Source organism: Gracilinanus agilis, chromosome 5, assembly GCF_016433145.1.
Source record: "Gracilinanus agilis isolate LMUSP501 chromosome 5, AgileGrace, whole genome shotgun sequence".
NCBI lineage: Eukaryota > Metazoa > Chordata > Mammalia > Didelphimorphia > Didelphidae > Gracilinanus > Gracilinanus agilis.
In genome coordinates this window covers 14850054-14872231 of record NC_058134.1, presented here as the reverse complement: position 1 = coordinate 14872231, position 22178 = coordinate 14850054, and positions in this window count along the sequence as shown.

Sequence of the window (22178 nt, the reverse complement as noted above, 5' to 3'; positions counted from 1 at the left end):
TGAGAGACAACAGAGGAGCTTGGAATTGTATTAAACCATTAGCTAATGTCTAAATCTTGCAGCTTCCTGAAGACGGAGGGCAGCTAGTTACCTTATCTCCTGTAACAAGTTTCTCCCTATTCCATTAAGAAACTACTTCAACCCAGGGTACTGGCCAAAACTCTTCAGTTGCTTAAACCAAAGTCTATCTGAAGCATGATCATCAACACCATACTGGGCCCAAGGATGCAAACCAGAATTTAGGAAAAAAGTAAACCGAACAAAGATCAGAAAGAGACAAGCCTAGAATACATTGCAATATGAGGTTTAATTGTCCAAAAAAAATTGTGACAAGCAAGCAATTTCAAAATGTTGCTGTGAGACAAGTACCTCCTTCAAGGTCATCCGAACAACCATTTCCTAGATGGCCACTAGTTACAGGAACGAGGAATACAAAACACAACACAATCCTTGCCCTTGTGGTGGGGGGCATGGAGAGTAGGGATGGACACGGAGGAATACTATTCTCATCACGGAGATAACCTAGCATGAATCACATAGAACTCTAAATGGACAAAGTGGAACTCTCTCCCTGCTCATCTCTAGCCACTGAAGTCCCACCCCTACAAAAAGGCTTTCCCAGTCCTCCCTCGTCTCGGTGGCTTCTCTTCAAGATGCCCCCGATGTGTCATGTGTATATTTGGTCTGTTTGTATGTTCTCCTACATTAGACTCAGAGATCCTCGAAGGTAGGGGCTAGAGCTTGGGACTTTCCTCATCCCATCAGTACTTAGCACAAGGCCTAGCACAGAGCAGTAAATTAATAAATGCTTATTGACTGCCAAGATTTAGTGGCAGTTGAGAAAACTGGGGTCATGGAGATGATAGTGAAGTTCTCCTGAAGGCTGGCCTTAGCCTCCCTTCTGAGATAAATTAGTCCTCAAAAATTAACTCCAGAGAACCCCCTAGAACCAGTCATTGATCCTCCAAGCCCCTGCCCTGACAAAGGAGTCCTGGCAGCATCACCCACCTCTCTTTGGCCATGCAAAGACTTGGGTGGTGGGAAGAAGAGAAGGGTTCTGAATATAAAAACTGCAGTCCGGCCTTGGGGAGGTGAAAGTTACAAAGGAAGAGCCACATCTGCTGGGCATGGAGGACTAAAGGCCAAAAGGCGAGGAAGATGCCAAATGATCAGAGTTGCGCTGGGAGCCATCTTGGTAGCACACTATAAATGGCTGATCCTTTAACTGGCAAGCCTTGTTATCTTCACAGGCATGAATATGGGCTCGATTCATTTTTGCTGACCTGTAAAAATTCTTTGGGTCCTCTGAACTTGCAAGAGGAATTAGTTATAACAACATAGGTGGTTTTGGGCAGGAAGTTTCTATGTGCTATGAGTGGGGTAACAAGCTGGAAGTACAATGTGCCCCAAAGTATGCCCAGTCCCTCATGTCATGAGGGGGCCTCTGCCCAGATAGCGCCTGCCTACACAGAGGAGTCAAGGGTGCCAGTGTGACTCCAGTACCACCCAGGAAAAGAAGGTGCTTCTGGATCCCAAACCAGCGGTGTTGGTGAAAAGAAATATTCCAGGGTTGGAGAAAGTGAGGTCCTCGGGGTCTGGCGGGCACACCTCCTGAGGCTATCACCAGGCTCTGAAGCCTCCTATGAGCACACAATTACCCAAAAGGGAGTGCACGGAGGGCACTGGGCCCAGCTAGCAAATCAAGTCTATATTCCTGTGTAAATTAACTGCAGGCTAATATGCAATTTAGTCTCTCCTGATCATGCATCCAAAAACCAAGTCAATGTGAAAGAGCTGGGGAAAACCTAGCTCTGAGACCTTTAGGCTGTAACATTAGAATGGAGCAATGGATATGGAAAGCAGTTTTATTTGGATAATAAATGTATCATCATGCAAAACATACTTCCATGTTGGTCATTGTTGTAAGAGAATAATCATATAAAACTCAAAATAAAACCATAAATATACTGATGTGAAAGATCATATGCTTTGATATGTATCTGACTCCAACAGTTCTTTCTCAAGACGTGGATAGCATTCTTTGTCATAAGTCTCTAAGAATTATCCCAGATCATTGTATTGCTGAGAGTAGCTAAGACTGCCATAGTTGATCATTCCACTACAAACTGATGTTACTATAAACCAAGGGGTCGGCAACCTTTTTGGCTGTAAGAGCCATAAACACCACATTTTTTTTAAATGTAATTTCGTGAGAGCCGTACAGTGCTCACAGTGCCGCTCCTGTAACAGAGCCTGAAAAAAAAAAAACTGACTTTATGGCTCCTGCAGAAAGAGCCATACATTGCCGACCCCTGCTATAAACAATGCTCTCCTGGTTCTGCTTATTTCACTCTGTATCAGTTCATAAAGGTCTTATCCCCTTTTTTATGAAATCATCCCATTCATCATTCCTTAAGGCACAGTAGTATTCCATCAACATCATATACCACAATATTTTCAGCCATTCCCCAATAGATGGAGATCCCCTCAATTTCCAATTCTTTGCCACCACAAAAAGAGCAGCTATAAATATTTTTGAACAGGTAGGTCCTTTCCCCTTTTTCATTACCTCTTTGGGATAAAAACCCAGTAGTGGTATTGCAGGATCAAAGGGTATACACAATTTTATAGCCCTTTGGACAGAGTTCCAAAGAGATCCAAAAGGTTGGATCAGTTCACAACTCCACCAACAATGCATTAGTGTCCTAATTTTGCCACATCCTCTCCAACATTTTTCATTTTTTTCTTTACTGTCATATTAGCCAATCTGATAGGTTACAGTTGCTTGAATTTGCATTTCTCTAATCAAGAGTAATCTAGAACCTTTCTTCATATGATTATTAATAGCTTTGAGTCCTTTATCAGGAAATTACTTATTCATATCCTTTGACCATTTGTCAATTGGGGAATAACTTATATTCTTATAAATGACTTAGTTTTTTCTCTATTGGTTTGAGAAATGAGACATTTATCAGAGAAATTTGCTATAGAAAATTTTTCCCAGTTTATTGTTTCCTTCTAATCTTGGTTGTATTGTTTTATTTGAACAAAACCTTTTTAATTTAATATAATCAAAAGTGTTCATTTTATATCTGGTGATGTTCTCTATCTCTTGTTTGGTCATAAACTCTTCCCTTCTCCATAGATCTACCAGGTAAACTATTCTATGTTCCCCTAATTTACTTATGGTATCACTCTTTATGTCTAAATCATATACTCACTTAGACCTTATCTTGGCATAGGGTCATACTGTCGAACCTATGGCATGCGTGCTGGAGCATGCCAGAGGGGGCTGCTCTCATCCCTTTCCACTGAGCCTGAGGATATTTTTCCCATCACCCACCCCTCTGCCCAGCAGCCCAATACTTCCTCCCTCCCCTGTCAGGGGTAAGGCAGGGTGGCTCCCATGTGGTGTGAGGGTTGAGGTTTGGGTACTCAGTCTCTAAAAGGTTCACCATCATTGGTATAGGGTATAAGATATTGGTCTATACCTAGCTTCTGCCATACTGTTTTTCAGTTTTCCCAAAAGTTTTTGTCAAAACAGTGAGTTCTTATCCCAAAAGCTAGGGTCTTTGGATTTATCGACACTGCTGAGGTCATTTACTCCTAATCTACTCTTTTGATCCACCATTTTATTTCTTGCTGCTTTATAGTATAGTTTGAGATTCCCCTCAGCACCCACCCCTTGTGGGTCCTCCGCCGTTGCAGCCCCCAAGTGTTATAGCCCCCTGGCAGTAGCACTCACCACATTCCAGGGTCAAGGATAATGTGGGGGGTTGAATGCATTTATTTTGAATGTACACTCTTATGCCAAAGGGGACTGCCCCCTAATTGGCTTTTTGTCAATGAGCCTACCAAAACATTGGTTTTGTTCTCTCTCTCTTCTATTGTCCTCATATCTCTAACTATTGTAGTTTCCTCTTAGACGGTGCAATTTTGTATGTACCTGTAGTTAGAAGATTTTTAGAGATACAAGATGATTATGTTAAATGATCAACTGGGGAGACTGGTCTCCCAAATGATCACAGAGGGGATTGTGAAGATGGGATTAACTCTCCCCTATTTATTCTTTAGATTTTAGCTGCCAGGAATGTATACACCCCTGCTTAATGGAGGGGGGAGAGTCATCTATGACCCATGCGTGCTAGTGAGTAACAAATCAAAAACAACTGACTGCCCCCTAGGCAGTCCAAAGCAAAGTTAAATCTGCCATTGGTCCACGTAAAAGTGGAAGGAAGGCACAGAAAGTGACACAAAGAACTGTCTTTAAAAATGGTGGTAACTTCCTGTGACCAAGTTTTCCCTCTTTGAACTTGGCCTTGGAGGCGCTCTGGCTTGGGACCTCAGACAGCTTCTCTTTGGACTGCCACGTGGGAGAGTAAAAAGACTGACTCCCTTTCCTGGTTTTTCTGGAAGGACTGGCCTCCGGAGAAGTCCCTTGTCTTGGAGGAGGCCTCGTGGCTAGAACCCTTGTTTAATTTACCTCTGCCCCAACCTTTGCTGGGGCCTCTGAAGCCCTGGCTGGTTTGGACCAGGCCAGAGTAATTCATTCTCATTTTCTCTTCCCACCCCCCCTCTCATTTTCCTTACTTTCACTCTTTCTAATTTGTAAATAAACTACCATAAAAGTTATTCTGACTAATCAATTTTGGCAACCACACTCTCATATATTCAGTCCAACCCCATAATTTTAACCTTTACAGTACTGCTGGGCCACCTTCCTTCACATTTTTTTCATTAGTTCCCTGATATTCTTGACCTTTTGTTCTTCAGATAAATTTTGTCATTATTTTTTCTAGTTATATAAAATAATTATTTGGTAGTTTGGTTGGTATGACATTGAATAGGCACCCTTAGGCAAGTTGATGAGTATTTGAGTGTTTATGGGGAGCCAGGCACTGTGCTAGGGCTGGGGATACAAATACAAGCAAAAAGCCAGTCCCTGTCCCAAAGCTGACACTGGAACAGGCAAGACCATTCATAAAAAGGAGTGGAAAAGCAGGTGGTCCAGAGGGAGAAGGCAGGGTGAGCTAAGACAGTCAGAAGCAACTCCAAGAGGAGAATGAAGCATGGAGGCTTAGACCCATCACCAAGGTGAGGGAGGCCCCGAGATAGAGCTGGCCAGTAGAATAGTAACTCTTTAGGCTAACACCTTTGAAAAGCATCTCTTCCTTTTTGCCAAAGTATCCTGAGAGAAAGGGCTGAAGAACATCCATCTCTGCCTTGAGGCTGCATCCTTTCCCTTCCTCCCCTCTGGATACCACTGGGTAATCTGGCACAGCCCACCCCTCTTCCTCCCCTCATGGACCTTTTCTCCTGATATAGGCTGCCTGAGGGCCAAAATCCCAATGCACTGCCCTAAATACAGGCTACATGAAAAGGCCCAGAGAAGTCAGAGTAGGGAAGGGGAGGTTATGGGCCACTTTCAGCTCTTTGGGTTTTTAACAGCTAACCATAGCTACTTTCTTCTCCATCATAACCTTTTTATCCAAAGTAAATAGGAGGGGGCTGGGGGAAGGCTAGAGGATCCAATTAAGCACTGTTTGCTTGTCCAGTGCTTTTTATTTTTACATTCAACCACAGGGTCAATCCATAATTAAAGTCATCTCCCAATCACAACAGAACGAGCCTTAAGTCAGCATTACTTAAGCCTTAGGCTTACTCCTCTACTCATGCCTGACTTGGCATCTCTGCTTCACTCACTTCCTGGCTACCTAACGGTGCAGGGTCTAGAGCAGTGGTTCCCAAAGTGGGCGCTACCACCCCCTGCTGGGTGCTGCAGTGATCCAGGAGGGCGGTGATGGCCACAGGTGCTATTACTTGCTATTAAAATTTTTAAAAATTAATTTCCAGGGGGCTAAGTAATATTTTTTCTGGAAAGGGGGCAGTAGGCCAAAAAAGTTTGGGAACCACTGTTCTAGAGTATCGGACCTGGAATCAGGAAGACTCATCCTCCTCAATTCAAATCTGGTCTGAGACACTCCCTAGCAGGGTGACCCTGAGTGAGTCACAACCCCGTTTGCCTCATTTTTCTCATCTGTAAAATGAGCTGAAGGCAACAGCCAATCATCTCTGTATCTCTTGCCAAGAAAATCCCAAATGAGGCTACAAAGAGCCAGATGCAACGGAAACAACTAACAAACACCTTTGGCCTCCTTGGAACACCTAAACAGCTTTCTCTTACTTAAAGCTATGGAATAATAGTCTGAGCTCCTCTCTAGCTAGACTAGTTAAGCTTCCTCCTAAGAAAGCTGCATCCGGACTCCCTGTGGGTCTCTCCAACCTCTCTCCTGGAGCACTGTCGGTCCTGTGGGGAACGAGGCTGGACCACAACTGCCCCAAACTTCCCCTCAGTTGCTTTTTAAAGCCACCCAGCCTTTGGCTTCCCTACCTTCCTAACCTTCCCTAACAAAGTTCCACCTCCAGCCTCTCTGCCTTTGTCCCAGTGGTCCCTCATGCCTGGGATGTTTTTCCCTCTCATTTCCTCCTCTTGTGTTCCCCAGGGCTTGGCCTCTATGTGAGGTCCTTCCTGACTCTCCCAGCTGCCCAGTTCCATCCCTCACCTGACTCTGTATCTCGCCTGTCCATCCCAAATCTGGAAATCTCTCCCTGAACCAAATGCAAAGCTCCTTGCAGGCAGAGAGCCCTCAGTGCCTGGCACCCAGTGGGGGCCCAATGAAAGCTTTCCGGCTCACCTGACAACAGTAAGGTCAGCCCTCAGCCCTAGGCCCCTGCTCCCACTCCCACAGTGTTAACATCCATCCAGACCATGTTGGTGACTCCCCTTCCTTTCCTGCCTTACTTCCTCCTGTTCCTCTCTAAGCCATCTCCTTCCAGCTGCCTGTCTCCTACCCAAGGAAGACCCCTGCCACCCCTCCAGAACAAGCGGCCTGTTACACTCCTCAGCTCGCCTCGGGCCTGGCAGCACAGGGGCCCTACAGTCCACCAGATTCTCTCTTCTCCAGTCCCTTCTGAGCTCCTCTGGCCGAAGACCACGTTGTGGAAGCAGAAGGGAGTTTGGACATCCGTAGCCAAACCCTCTCCCATATGGATGAGTGCATGGCGGCCTCGAAAAGGAGCTCACTTGTTTAAGTTCTCCGAGGAAGAGCCCAAGGGACAGAGGCCTCGAGCCAAGGCCCTCGGAACCCACTTACAGTCCTAGGCTCAGCCTCGAGGACCCATCTCGGCCAACACCACATCTAACTGAACATGGCCTATTCTCCATCTTTCCCTGCCACGGTTCCTCAGCAAGAGTCCAAGCCCCTTGAGGACAAAGGCCATTTCTCCCTGTTCTGTGCCCTGGAAGGGTGGGAGGGAAGGATACCATGCATTCCTGAGCACCCTAAATACCTGTGTGCCTCTCCTAGAGCTCCCCGATGCCAAACCATCTAAGCTTAAAGAAAGAGGTCTCGGGGCAAAACACCCCAGCTCCCAGCTGGCCTTCCTGGGACCCCAAGAGGGCAGTCCCAGGACAGTCTGGGCAGGGCTGCCGGCGACAGAAAAGGGATGGCCATCTTCTCCCTGACCCTGGGAGGCAGGACTAGCACAGATGGAGGAACGCTTCAAGGAGACGGCCACAGGGTCCACAGAAGGGAACATCCGGACATCCCAGTGACCAAAAGTGACAAGAAGCTGCTCAGGGAGAGGAGAGGGAGGCAGGGAAGGAGGGAAGGGTCTGCCCCGGAGGACTTGCTAAGCACCTGGAGGGATCTGGGAGAGGGAATTCCGGCTCAGACACAGGCCTTTGCCTAGGAAATTCTCCAATTCACAGAGGAGGGTGGCTCCCCAGAACGATCGTCACAAGTCTAAAAATGGACAGCCTGGGCTATTTCCTGGAACAACACAATCCAGGCGTAGCAATTTTCAGCCCTGAGGAATAGTGGTGGGGCTAAGCCGTGCCGAGATGCCATCTGCCTGGTAGCAAAAGGAACCCCCACCTCCCCCTGTGGCTGGGAAGAGGACAGACCACCAGGCACATAGGCAGCAGGCTTGAGACAGCCATCTGCCAGGGATGACCGAAGGATGAGCCAGACCACCGGCCTGGGCAGCTCGGGCTTCCAGCCTTGTGCAGAAGAGCATGAGGAGACTGCCAAGTGACCCTGAAAACACAGCTCAAAGCCCAGGCCCTCCTGCCTGCATGAATCACTCGAAGTCTCTCCATAAAACGGGGATCCGCAGGAACCAAATGAATTGTCTGACCCCAACACTGTCAGAAGGAATGCAGGGACTCTGCTCAGAAGCCCCCCTAAAAGGGGTCTCCCATAGCTGAAAGAATGCAGCTGAGGTGTCCATCTGCCCCAAGTATGGATGTGAGTGTTGAGAGAACAACAGAAATCAAACGTAACAACTTCTACTGCCTTTGTGGGACTTTCCTTGAAGAATAAGGGCACAGAGCCAGTGTTCTTACACCTTGGACTCTGCTGCAATGTTCAAAGTTTGGATAAAAGAATTTTCCATTACCTCCATGTTTAAAAAAGTCACACAAGAAAGGGTAACTAAATGGCTCTGTGGATTGAGAGCCAGGCCTAGAGATGGGCCATCCTAGGTTCAAATCTGACGTCAGAAACTTCATAGATGTGTGACCCTGGGCAAGTCACATAACCCCACTGTCCACCCCTCACTGTTCCTCTGCATTAGAAACAATATGTAGATTCTAAGATGGATGAAGAAGGGAGCGAGGGAGGAAAGGAGGAAGGGAGGAAGGAAAAAGGAGAGAGAAAAAGAAGAGGGAGAGGGAGAGAAAGAGGAGGAGGCAAGGAGGGAAAGGGGGGGGGGGCGGAGAAAAGAAAATGCCAGCCACTTCCAGAGAACTGATGGACTCAGAGTTTGCCTTCATTTTTTCCCCCCTAATCTGGAACTGTTTTGCTTGACTTTGCATGTATAATGGGTATCCTTTGCTTATCTTCTCAATAGTATGGGAGGGGCTGGGGGGGATTGAACTCAAAATGTTTTAAATTAATGTGAAAAATAATTATTTTGGGGACAAAAATCCACTATTTGACAAAAACTGCTGGGAAAATTGGAAAACAATATGGGAGAGATAAGGTTTAGATCAACATCTCACACCCTACACCAAGATAAATTCAGAATGGGTGAATGACTTGAATATAAAGAAGGAAACTGTAAGTAAATTAGCTGAATACAAAATAGTATATATGCTTGTCAGATCTCTGGGAAAGGAAAATCAAGCAAGAGTTAGAAAAAATTATAAAATGTAAAATAAATAATTTTGATTACATTAAATTAAAAAGGTTTTGTACAAACAAAAACATTGCAACCAAAATCAAAAGGGAAACAACAAACTGGGAAAAAAATCTTTATAACAAAAACTCTGATAAAGGTCTAATTACTCAAATACAAGGAGCTAAATCAATTGTACAAAAAAAAAATCAAGCCATTCCCCAATTGTTAAATGGGTAAGGGACATGAATAGGCAATTTTCAGATAAAGAAATCAAAACTATTAATAAGCACATGAGAAAGTGTTCTAAATCTCTAATAATTAGAGAAATGCACATCAAAACAACTCTGACGTATCACCTCACACCTAGCAGATTGGTTAAAATAACAGCAGGGGAGAGTAATGAATGTTGGAGGGGATGTGGCAAAATTGGGACATTAATGCACTGCTGGTGGAGTTGTGAACTGATCCAACCATTCTGGATGGCAATTTGGAACCATGCTCAAAGAGCTCTACAAGACTGCCTGCCCTTTGATACAGCCATACCACTGCTGAGTTTGTACCCCCAAAGAGATCATAGATAAAAAGACTTGTACAAAAATATTTATAGCTGCGCTTTTTGTGGTGGCAGAAAACTGGAAAACAAGGGTATGTCCTTCAATTGGGGACTGGCTGAACAAATTGTGGTATCTGATGGGGATGGAATACTCTTGTACTCAAAGGAATAATAAACTGGAGGAATTCCATGTGAACTGGAAAGACCTCCAGGAATTGATGCAGAGTGAAAGGAACAGAACCAGGAGAACATTGTACACAGAGACGGATACATTGTGGTACAATAGAATATAATGGACTTCTGTACTAGCAGCAATGAAGTGACCCAGGACAATTCTGAGGGATTTATGGAAAATATGCCACCCACATTCAGAGGAAGAACTGCAGGAGTGGAAACATATAAGAAAAACAACTGCTTGAACACATGGGTTGATGCAGACATGATTTGGGATGTAGACTCGAAACAACCACCCCAGTGCAACTATCAATAATATGGAAATAAGTCTTGATTGATGACACATGAAGAAACCAGTGGAAATGCACATCAGCTTTGGGGGGTGGGAGGGGGTTGAGGGGGAGAGTAAGAACATGAATCATGTAACCATGGGAAAAAAATTTTCTAAAAAATAAAATTTAAAAAAAAAAAGAAAGAAAAGAAAGAAAACCTACCCTTTGCCATAAATGTCCCACTTCCGATTCTTGTGTACCATTTGCTGTTTTGTTTTTATCTGTACATTCCAAAAATAACAAGCTCATAGCTAGGATGATCTCAATCCTATGTGTCCATAAAATACAATTCAATTCTATTAAGGGCCACAGATATTTCCTTTTTAAAAAGATGGGGAAATTCCCTACCAAGCTCAATAATACAGAAGAAAGAAAAGTCTACCAGCACCAAATACAAATAAAACTGTGGAGAAACCGAGGGTGGTCCATTTGCCAGCTCTGCTGATACACCAATAAGTAAGGACACTGATTTAACCAATTCTCAGCATCAAAAAACTACTCAGAAATGCCACATCTAAGAGATGAGAGAGAGCCCTAATCAAGGAGAAGATGTGGGGAGGCTCAGAGCTTACCAAAGTAAACCATGCTGGAGACTCCTTTAGGACCGGGCAGGATCTAGGACGCAGGAGCAAACACTTGTAGGACAGCACAGAATCCTCTAAAGGGCGGCTAAAAAAAGAAAGCTGATCCCTAAAGAAGCAAGATCAGCAGTTTCTCCAGTGTATTCTCTTCCATGTGATTACCTGAAGGTGGGAGGCCTGCGGAAGATGGCCAGAGCTGAAAATCCTCTTACTCCAGGTCTGAGGGAGGATGGGCACAGGATTTAGGGTGCTCCCATGGCTCTAGGAACAATTCAACCCCAGAAACTCATTCAGACCTGATTCTCTTGTTGGGGTGAAAGACACAAAGATCCAACACAAAAACATCTATGAGCCATTCACAACTATCAATAGAGTCAACCACCATCAGCCACCCCACAGAAGTTTTCTGCTTTAGGGTAGAATGTGGAGAAACACCACCTCACCAGACCTGGGCACAGAAGACCCGGGTTCAAGGCCTGGTTCTGTGGTTTACTGGCTCTGCAAGCTTAAGTGAGCCACCAACTTACATGAGCCACTATTGGGCACTCCATTCAACTCCTTTATCTGAAAAATGAAGGGGCTGCTCTGAGGCCCCTTAGAAGATCCCTGAACCTTCCCAGGTTTCTGAAGCCTCTGAGGTCTCCGAAGCCCCTTAAAAGGTCTCTGAATCTTCGTAGGTCATCTCTGAAGCTCCTCAGAAAGTACCTGAAACCTCCTAAGAGGTCCCTGAAACCTCTAAGGTCTCTGAAGCTCCTCAGAAGCTCCTTGAACCTTTCTAGAAAGTCTCTGAAGCCCTTCAGAAGGTCCCTGAACCTTCCCAAGAGGTCCCTGAAGCCTCTGAGATCTCTAACCTTCCCTGGGGGTCCCTGAAGCCCCTAAACAGTCTTAGATTCGCCCTCTAGACCTCATTCCAGGAGGCTTGCTAAGAAAAGGGGAGGTTTCTGAAGACAATCTGGCTTGTTCTTCCCAAAGTCTGCCCACAGGAGGCTGGGAACACCCCAAAGAGTCCTCCATTTGGACTTGTCGGTCTTGGGCTCCCCGTATGGTCAGGCCCTTCCTCCCTGCTGGCCTCAATGTCCCTGGCTGTAAAAGGAAAAGCTCCGCTGGATGCCCTTTCTGGAGCTCTTCCCATACTCCACAAGAACCTGTGGAAGTCCTGGGCAGCCCTGAGAGCTAAACGAGAGCTGCCATGTTAGGATTCGATTGTTTGGATGAAACACAACCTGTGGTGGGCTACTCCCTATGGAGGAGGTGCAGGCATAGACTCCTGGCCCTGGGTTCAAATTCATTCCCACCACTCACTGGGGGACCTCGAAGTCTTGGCTGCTACAGATAGTGGAGGAGGCGGACACCCCTCTCCGAGCACTCCCAGAGCCACAGAACCCCAGTCTGACCAACTGATGGACAGGGGGACATGGGCTGCATGCCCACTTCACAGATGGGAAAGTAGAGGTCCCGTCAGGTTGGGGGTGAAGGTGACCCCAGGGGGTCTGGGACCCCTTTGGGCCTTCTGGGCGGCGGGGGCAACCGGGGACAGCCTGGGCACGGGCAGTGGGGAAGGGGACGGGAAGGGAATGGGAAGAAGGAGGGAGGTCAAGGTCAAAGCTCCGGCCCTGCCCCTCCCCCCAGGACAGGTGAGGGTGAGTGGTGCGATCTGCACCACTGGAGGGACCGCCTTAGGGAGAAGCCCCACACTCCGAGGGTTGGATTGGGGTGGGGACGAGCCTGGTCCTGGGTTTGAGCTGGGCTCCAGGCTGCACCTCGTACTCCAGGGTCCCGAGGGCACAGAGGGAGGCCCAGTTGGGCCAGGCGGGGCAGCCAAAAGCGCAGTACAACGGGGACCGCCGCCACCACGCCGCCTCCGGGATTACCTCGTCGTCCGTCCGTCAGTCCAGGCCAGTGCCGAGGCGCGGACGCCCTCGGCGGCACGGGCACGGGTACCGGCGCGGAGGCTGGAGACTCCCCGGGCAGGTTCAGGCTCGAAGAACAGAGCTCAGGCCGCCCCCTTGCACTCCCGGCTTCCGCTCCGCCTCCCGCTTTGCATTGTGGGGAGTGTAGTCCGGCCGGGTGGAAGAAGTGGCTGGGGGGCTGGGTGAGTCTCCAGGAATGCCCGCCCCACCCATGTCCTCAGACTCCGCCTACTGACCCTGCCCTCTCCCCCGCCTCTTCCTCCTCCTCCACCCCACCCCCGGAAATGCCGTTGCGTAGCAACCAGGGCACATCCCCGCCCCTTCACGCCCCCTTCACACCAGGTAGTGTGCGCCTGTGCGCTGGCAGATCTAGGAAAGAGAAAAGACTAGTTTTTTTTAAGCTATGGGAGGCTCCCCTTATAGGCCGTCGATTTTGGTTTGATGGACATAGGAAACTGAGGTCTAGAGCCACCCTGAAACAAACAGGTGATGCAAAGGATGGAACGATAGAACTGGGCTCATGTAGTCCTGAGTTCAAATCCTAACTCAGAAATATTCTGTAAGACCTTGGGCAAATCGCTTAACCTCTGATTGCCTCCTCTGTAAAATGGAGCTAATAACGCTGCTCTAGAGGCTGGCTTGTACAAAGCAGGAGCCACTCTGGCTCTAGCCCACAGTGACCAAACACCTGTTTTGGAGACACTTTTCTGGGATAGATTCTGGGCATACTAAGATGAAATAACCAGAAGTCTTGACAGATGTGGGTTCAAATGCTGACACTAGCTGTATGCTATAACCTCTTTGGGCCTCGCTTTCCTCATCTGTAAAATGGGGCAATAGAACCCTCCTAGTGCCGTTGCAAAGGTCCTAGGGGAACAACATTGTCCTTAACGGAGCCATTCTTGCGGGCTACAGTGTTCACAGAGGTGCCGCACCAGGAGGCAGGAGGTCACGTGGCCTCCCCTCCCCCCAGCTCCGGTCTGCCGACCTCAAGCAAAGGACAATCACCCAACGCCTCCGACATCCCTTTAAGGCTTGGGCTTGCAGGAAAGAAAGCTGCATCCCCAGGTCCGGGGGCTCCATCTCTAGGGTGTAGGTAGCGCAAGGAGGTCCCTCGGGGGTAGAAGGTCCCGAGTATCATAACGAGTGGAGCTCTAGAGCCCCAAAGGAGCCTGAGAACCAGCAGAGAGCCGAGAGCCGAGGCGCCACTCCGAGACCCAAAGCGGCGCCTTCCCTGAAGGAGGTTACGTGCTGGGATGGGAACCAGTACAGGCAGAGGGGCAGCTCGGTGGTCCGGAGCCGGAGGTCCTGGGGTCAACTCGGATCTCATTCACTCGCAAGCTTTGTGACCCTGGACAAGTCACTTAACCCCTATCCCTTATAGCTTTTCCATCTTGGAACAGATACTAAGATGGAAGGAAAAGACAGACAGAGGCAGACGGAAAGAAGGAGGGAGAGAGAGCCACAGAGGAGGGGGGAGAGAGAGAGGAGGAGGAGGAGGAGGAGAGAGAGACAGAAAGAAGGAGGAAGGGGAGAGAAGGAGAGACACATGCAGAGACGGAGAATAACGGAAATTCCTCGTCTATAGTGACCAGAGGGGGATCAATTTTTGGATACTTAAATTTTGGAAGACCCCTACAAAGTCTGTAGACATGCCTTAGAGCAGAGTTTCTTAACCAGGGATCCGTAAACTCGTTTTTTTGAAAAACATGTTGAGATAACTGTATTTCATAGGAATGACATGTATTTTGTTTTCTACCTTTAAAACCATTGTTCTGGCATGAAAGGGAATTCTTGGTTCTCTGTGAGTTCACACCTTACTTGATGCTCGGTGAGAACAGGCCAGAAACTTAAGAGTTCACACGCTCAGAAAGGTGGGATTCCAGAGGTGAGAAGTCAGACAATTTGGAAACTATGATTGCCCCCCCCAAAAGGGGCAGGGACAGGAAACCATAAAAGCCATGAAAATCCCTGAGGAGGGTGGCTGTAGAAGGGGGTCTGGTGAAGGAGGCTAGCAGAGAGTGAACTCCAAGGAGAGACTCACTCCAAGGAGGAAGCCGGCCTCCAGAGTCACCTTTAGCTCCAGTCATGGTCTTGGGTGAGTGGATGGCTGGTTTTCCTTTCCTGTCTTCTGGAGATAGTTTAATTCTGATGGAAGGTTAACATGTCCTGGCTGGGCCAAGCACTGGAACAATATTTAGTTAGATAGGCTAATGTCTTTTCTACCCTTTTGTATTTCTCTACTTTATAAATAAAAGATTTATAATTTTCATATATTTAGCCAAAGCATTAATTTTAACACTTACACTGGGAAGGGTCCATAAAATTTACCCAAATGTGCCAAAGGAATCCAGGATATCAAAAAAGGCGGAGAACTCCTGCCCTAACGGCCTGGCTAGAGTCCAGAATATCTGGATTCCAATCCCAGCTCTGAAATTTGCTACCTATGTGACTGCTGGCAACTCCATTAACCTCCTTGATCCTCCATTTCCTCAACTGAAAACTGTGTCTGACACTTCATGACCCAGTTTGGGGGCTTTCTTGGCAAAGATAGTCTAATGATTTGCCATGTCCTTCTCCAACTCATTTTACAGATGAGAAAACTGAGGCAAACAGGGTTAAGTGTCTTGCCCAGAGTCCACAGCTAGGATGTATCTGAAGTGGGATTTGAATTCAGCAAGATAAATCATTCTAATTCTGGGTCTGGTACTCTATGAACTGCACCATCTACCTACTCCTCATCCCCCTTTGCAAGTCATTTCAGTTCCTCAAGTGATGGGTTAAAAGCCCATTTGCCCTCTCTGGGAGACAGATGCAGCCCCCAATTTGCTCATCAATACCAAGCATGTCCCAACACAACTTTTCCTTGTTATGGCTAGTTCCTTTGGAGGGAACTGGGAGGGCCTGGAGAAATAGCTCAAGGATAGCATTGTTACTGGGAGGAGACAGATCAAAAAAAGACTCTTTAGGAGGGTAAATTTTCTGTCTACCAGAGGGTTAGCTAGCTGGGAAGAATGAGTGCTGTGGAGCTTTACACAAGCAGGAGATGGAGTCTCTCTCTCTCTTTAGACAGCTTTCTTGCTCCCCTTTTCTATTCAAGTTAAAACCCTTTGGGGTGGATTCTAAAGACTTCACATAATTATATTCTCAGCAACCTTGTTAAATACATTCCCTAGCCAGTTACTCCTGTATTTTAAATCATGATCCAAAAATCCAATTAGCTTTTCCAACATCATCTTCTTAATCATTTGCTTATGTTCCACATTTGCTTCCTTTTCTGAAGTCCTTTCCTATGATTGGCCACCATGATGAAAACATCAGCTTGGGGCCCTACTAGATGGCAAACTTTGATGGGGCAGGGACTATGTCTCATTTGTCTTGGAATATCCTAGAGCATCTAGCACATTTTAAACAAGAGGAACTTAATGTTTATTGAATAAGCATCAAACCAAAAAGTTGGTTTATACAGTGCTGTTTACTGAATTGTTTTTCCAAATACTCAGATTTGATACTGATATTTTTTACTTGCATTAACATATCCTTTTATACTATACTGCTTCCTTTTTTAAAAAGTTCATATAATTTATGCTTCTTGTCTTCTATTCTTCACAAATGATCTACAATATCCTATGTCCATACCTTTGCACTGGCCATACTCCTGCCTGGAATAGATTCACTTCTCATCTCCAACTTAGAGAGTCTTTCTCTCTCTTTAAGACACAAACCAAGCACCATCTTCTTCATGAAGTCTTTCTTGATTCTTTCAACTGCCAGTGTTTTCTTTCCTACCTTAATATCTGTATATTTTTTATTTCTCATCATCGCATTAGAAAATATTCTTGATGGATGGCTGAACAAATTGTGGCACTTTCTCTCCCCCTCTTTATAAGAAGCAATTGTAGTCTCCCAATTTGCCTAGCACTTCCCAAGAGGAGACACTGCTTTGGGGGTATGAACTAGTAAGTGACTTGTGAGCTCTCTTACCTAGTACCAAGTGCTAAGTAGGAGTACTTCAAATTCTTGATTTGATTAAATTAAAGGTTGCTGATTGATTACATTTAAAAATAAACTAAGAGAGTTCAATTCTATCTTCATAGACCACTGGATTTGGACTCAAAGGATTGGAGTTCAGATCCTGATTCTGCCACTTACTACCCTTAGTGACTTCAGAAAGATAACCCAAACTCCCTGGACTCAGTTTCCTCATCTGAAAAATGAGGAAGTTGAACCAGATGATTCTCTAAACTCACTTCCAACAAATCTATGGTCCTAAGTTAACTAGCAAGACATCATCCCTGCATAGGAAATTCTATAGTTCTTATTGACCTAAAAACTCCCGGAAGGCTAGAATTTAGACTCAGTTATAATACAGTAGGATGAGGAAAGGGAAGTCACTTGTTTACAAGATCCTAATATATTTCCTTAAGGTACTTGGAGCTCACTGCCACTGGATTATGCCCAAAGAACTTCTTGATTCAGGACCACAAATAGTTTCTCTCTCTCTCTCTCTCTCTCTCTCTCTCTCTCTCTCTCTCTCTCTCTCTCTCTCTCTCTCTCACACACACACACACACACACACACACACACACACACACACACACACACATCCTCTCTAAAACACACACACAAATGATGTCACTCTGCCGAACAATAGTCTTACAATTTGTACATCATTAATGAAGAGTAATGATGCCTTATAGTTCACCAGGTGAAAGTTAGGTGAAGGAGCTACAACAATCTAGTTGCAGAAAATGCCTAAGATGTTGGCTTAAAAATATCAATTCCAATTTTCTATCCCTTGAATTTGAGAGCAGGTTCATACCACTGAAACCTGCTTGCAGAGGATAAAGAATGTAAATGTATGTAGTACTTAGCATAGGGTCTAGCACATAATGAATAGTTGTTGACTGGCTATAAGGAATCTTGGATTAAGAGCTGGCAAGGTCTTTAGAAATCATCTAATCCAACTCTCTTCTTTTACCCATGAGGAAATTGAGGCCTAGAGAAATTAGTAAATTGGCTAAGGTCACATGAAGAATAAGTGAAAAATTGGGTTTTGAACCCAGGTCTTTTGACAAAAATGGAGTGTTCTTTCCATCCTGAATCCATAGGATATTTAGAACCAGCCTCACCAGCAGGTAGATTAGACAAATAAGGTAAAAGGTATATACTCTTATAGATACCAATTTAACCCTTGTTATGTGGTCATTTCAAACACATCAACTCTTTGTGACCCCATTTCAGGTTTTCTTGGCAAAGATCCTGGAGTGGTTTGCCACTTCCTTCTCTAACATAGAAATACAGAAATAAAATAACTTTATTCCTGCTTTCCCATTTGTAAATATAAATAATATAAAAATAAAATATAAAAACCCAGGTATTGTTCTACCTAGCTGTAGTTCTAAAGGTGTTATAAGATTTACAAAAATTTGGAGAGGAGCTTCTTTAAGAGTTCAGTCTTTTCTGTTTTTAAAAGTCTTTTTGATATCTATCAACTTTGTACCAACCAATTCTCTTTTATTGATTCCTATGATCTTCCAGACATTTATCTGACATGTGCTTCAATTTCTCATGTTCCATAAACTCCAAAGTTCCAATACAGCGCCCATTCTTTGACTTACTCCCATTGGTACTGCTGCAGTTCAGATGGAATCAGTTGAGGAAATTCTGATACAGTCAGTTCTTCCAGCTCCTCTCACCCAGACCTTGTCAGCTCCCTTCTCTGGAGTTCCAGAGTAGACAAAAGAGAGACTGTGGGAAGGAAGAGAGAAGCTGGCAGCTTGGATCGTAGCTTGTTATCATCCCCTCCCTGCCGGCCCCTTTCCTCCGGCTGATAATTCTATTTTCTCAATATATCTTCACAAGATATAAAGCCTTGGGAATAGGCAGGTTACAGTGAATAATAATACATACACACATCATTTTGTTAGTTAATTGATAATTATTTAATGCATCCATCCATCAGTAAGAATTACTGATCTCTACCGGGTGTCATTTACTCTTAGATGCTTCAGGGGATTTAAAGGAAATATATGATGCTGTCCCTACTCTTGAGGGATATAACTAAGAAAGCATTACTTAGAGAAACAAATGGACTAGAGAGAAATACAGTGCAGGCCTAAATGAAATGGTACTGGAAATAAAGGAATTTAGAGAAAACCAAAATGAAATTCTTTGTTACTGCCATTGAGACATGGTATACACTAACAAAACCTCATCAGTGTTTGCTGAATAGGAAAGATAGACATGAAAGACATAAGCGTGAAAAATAATTCAATGAAGGTTAGTAAATATCTTAACAGAGAAGAGACTTTATGATTCTTAAATGTTTATATTTTCATTTTGAGTCTAATAATAACACCTACTATTTTCATCATATATTTTGGCACTTGGAATCATAGGTTTAGAGTTCAAAGTGATTTGATTATATCCATTTTAGAATTTTATTAGAGATTTGTTGTTCTCTAATTATTCCATGTAAGTCTTTGTATAAATTAGTTGTTATTTCACTAACAAGTTTCAATAAACAGAAGCAGCTCAATGAGGCAGAAGTAGACCTGGAGTTGGCATTAGAGAATCTGCCACATGATATCAATCAATCAAAATCCATTTATTAGGCCCTGATTGTTTCCCAGGCATCGTGATCGGGCATTATGGACACACAGAGAATCTATCCATCAAAAAATATTTATTAAGCACTGAAAATTGGAATAAGGCCCTACTCTCAAGGAGCTCACTGTATAATCAAAGAGGCAACATGTAAATAATTAAGTAAAAATAGAATAGTTTTACCCTCAGGGAATTTACACACACACACACACACACACACACACACACACACACACGATACAAAATTACAAAATTCAGGCTGTCACAAAAGTCTTGGTAGAGTTTTAAGCTATAAAAGTACACACATATACATTACAGGTTACAAAATAAATGCATACAAGATAAAGGTGGGCAGGAATATGGAGGAGAGGGACATGGATGCCTAACATCTGGGGACATCAGGAATGGATTCATGTAGAAGATGGTACCTGAGCTGAATTTTGAAACTAAGAATTCGATGAAGAAATAAGGAGGGAAGACATTCCAGAAATGGATGATAGTCTGTCCAAAGAAACAGACAGAAAATGTGTTTGTGAGGAACAACAGGAAGGTGACTTTGGTTGCCCTCAAAGGAACAGGGAAGTTAAGATGAATAGTAGGTTTTGGGGAAAAGATACTGAGTTCAGTCTGATACAAATTAAGCTTGGGGTGCCTTCTATACAGCTGAAAATGTTCAGTAACTATTTGGTAATATGGAACTGGAATGCAAAGGAGATAGACTATGACTATATCTGAGAGTCATCTACACAAAGACAATAACTAAATCAATGAAGACAGATGAAGATATCAAGCCAATAAGCCAACAAATATTTATTAAGTGATTGTGGAGAGAGAGAGAGAGAGAGAGAGAGAGAGAGAGAAGAGGAGAGTACTAAAACAGAGTTTTAAGGTAGATCCGTAGTGGAAGGATGTGAAATAAAAGATAATATGTCAATGCAGACTGGGGAGTGGTCAGAAGCATTCATAACCCTTTGCCTCAGTAATATCACTTTTAGGTGGATATCCTAAAGTTAGTGAAACAAAAGGACCTATATTGAATTTTTTTCTCCATAGAAGCACTATTTGTAATGACCAAAAAAACAAAAACAACAAAAAAAAAGTGGGGGAGAGGGGAAACAAATTAGTTGCAAGACTGAAGAATGGCTAAACAAAATTATGGTAATGTAATGGAGTACTATTGGGCTATAGTGAATAATACATATAAAAAAGGCAAAGACTTTGTACAAGTGTTATATGGGTGGGGAAAGTAGCTACAATGAAAGATATTATTGATTTCATTATGTCAAAAATGATACTGTACAGTTTAAAGCTAATCTAAATATACTGGGCAATGTTGGTGCTACCCTGTTGAAGCTAATACTCATGGTCTTTTGTCAACTGGTAAATAATAAAAAGGTATGGTTGCACAAACATTATTTTAACCAATCTTTGATGTTGTTTTGAACAAACTATTTTATAGTTTACAATTCCCATTCCGGATTTTTGTTGCTATTTATTTTGTTTAGCATATTCATTATTTATTTGAGAATAAATACTATTTAAAAGAAAGACTTATATATCCCCTCTGGAAGATTGATTGAAGAAAATCAACCCCAACAAATAAAATATTAAATGTAAATAGGATAAGTTATCCAATAAAAAGAAAAAGAGTTAGTTGTCAAGTGGATTTTTAAAAAATCCTATGTTGGTTAAAAGAATTACATTTATTCCAGAAAAATATAAAGATATTTAATATGAAGGGCTGATCTAAAATGTATCAAGATAATACCAAATTATGTAAAGAAATGTAAGTGTTAAATTTAATGGTTGGGCTTTAAATTATATGAAATAACATGGTTGCCAAAATTATCATATCTCAAGTCAGAAGTTTATTTACCAAAATAGAGTGGAAACAATAAAGTAGAGAAATGTGAAAGAGGTGAGAGAAAATATCTATACTAGTCCTCAGCCAGGAGGGCCAGTGGTAAGTAATCACCATAGCCTCCTCCAAAATGGAAACTAGGAAAGGAGTCAGCCCTTTTCACTCACGAAACAGTCCAGGAGTCTGAACCAAGTTGAAGCCAGAGTCAAGCTGAAGTCTCCAGTGAAGCTTCATCAAAGACTATCTTCAGAAGTCTGTCTCCACAAGACTTTTTCCACAAAACCAGCTTCCACAAGACCAGCTTCCATCAGACTAGCCACCAGCGGAGGCATTCCTTGTACCTCTTATCCCATCCCCTTTTCTCTGGGGCCAATTGTGTTTCCAAATTGTCTAGCACTGCCTTCAGGGCAGTGTCTGTGAGATCTACTTCTTGACCTCTGGAGGTGTAAATTCTTATCAAAAGGATTCACAGATTCCTGGCTTCTATTTCTGAGGGTGTGAATTCTCATTTCCTGGCTGATTTGAGTTGGAAGGGTGGAGCTCTCTAAGTAGCTTGCTTGAGCCTCCTCCACCTAGTGCTAAGTAGAGTATTCAAGCTTTTGTGGATTCAATTCAAAAATAGACAAAAGATATAGTTAATCCTGTCTTCACAATCTGGTGAGGTACTAAGTAGGGATACTTAAGTTATAGTTAACTCAAAATAGACAAATGGAATAAAGGATTCCCTTTCACAAGTGTAAACTCAGGATAGACAAAGAGAACAAATAATTCCCTTTTCACAGAAGACTTTTTCGTTATTTCAAAGTTAAATTCAACCCCCTCCAAATCACTGGATATTATAAATAACTTAAGGAAACCTTCCAATAATTCCAACAACAAAACATTTCTATTTTAAATATATATATACCAAATAATTCTTCAGTAAATTTCATGAATTAAAGCCACTCTAAGCTATCATATTATATGACATGTCCT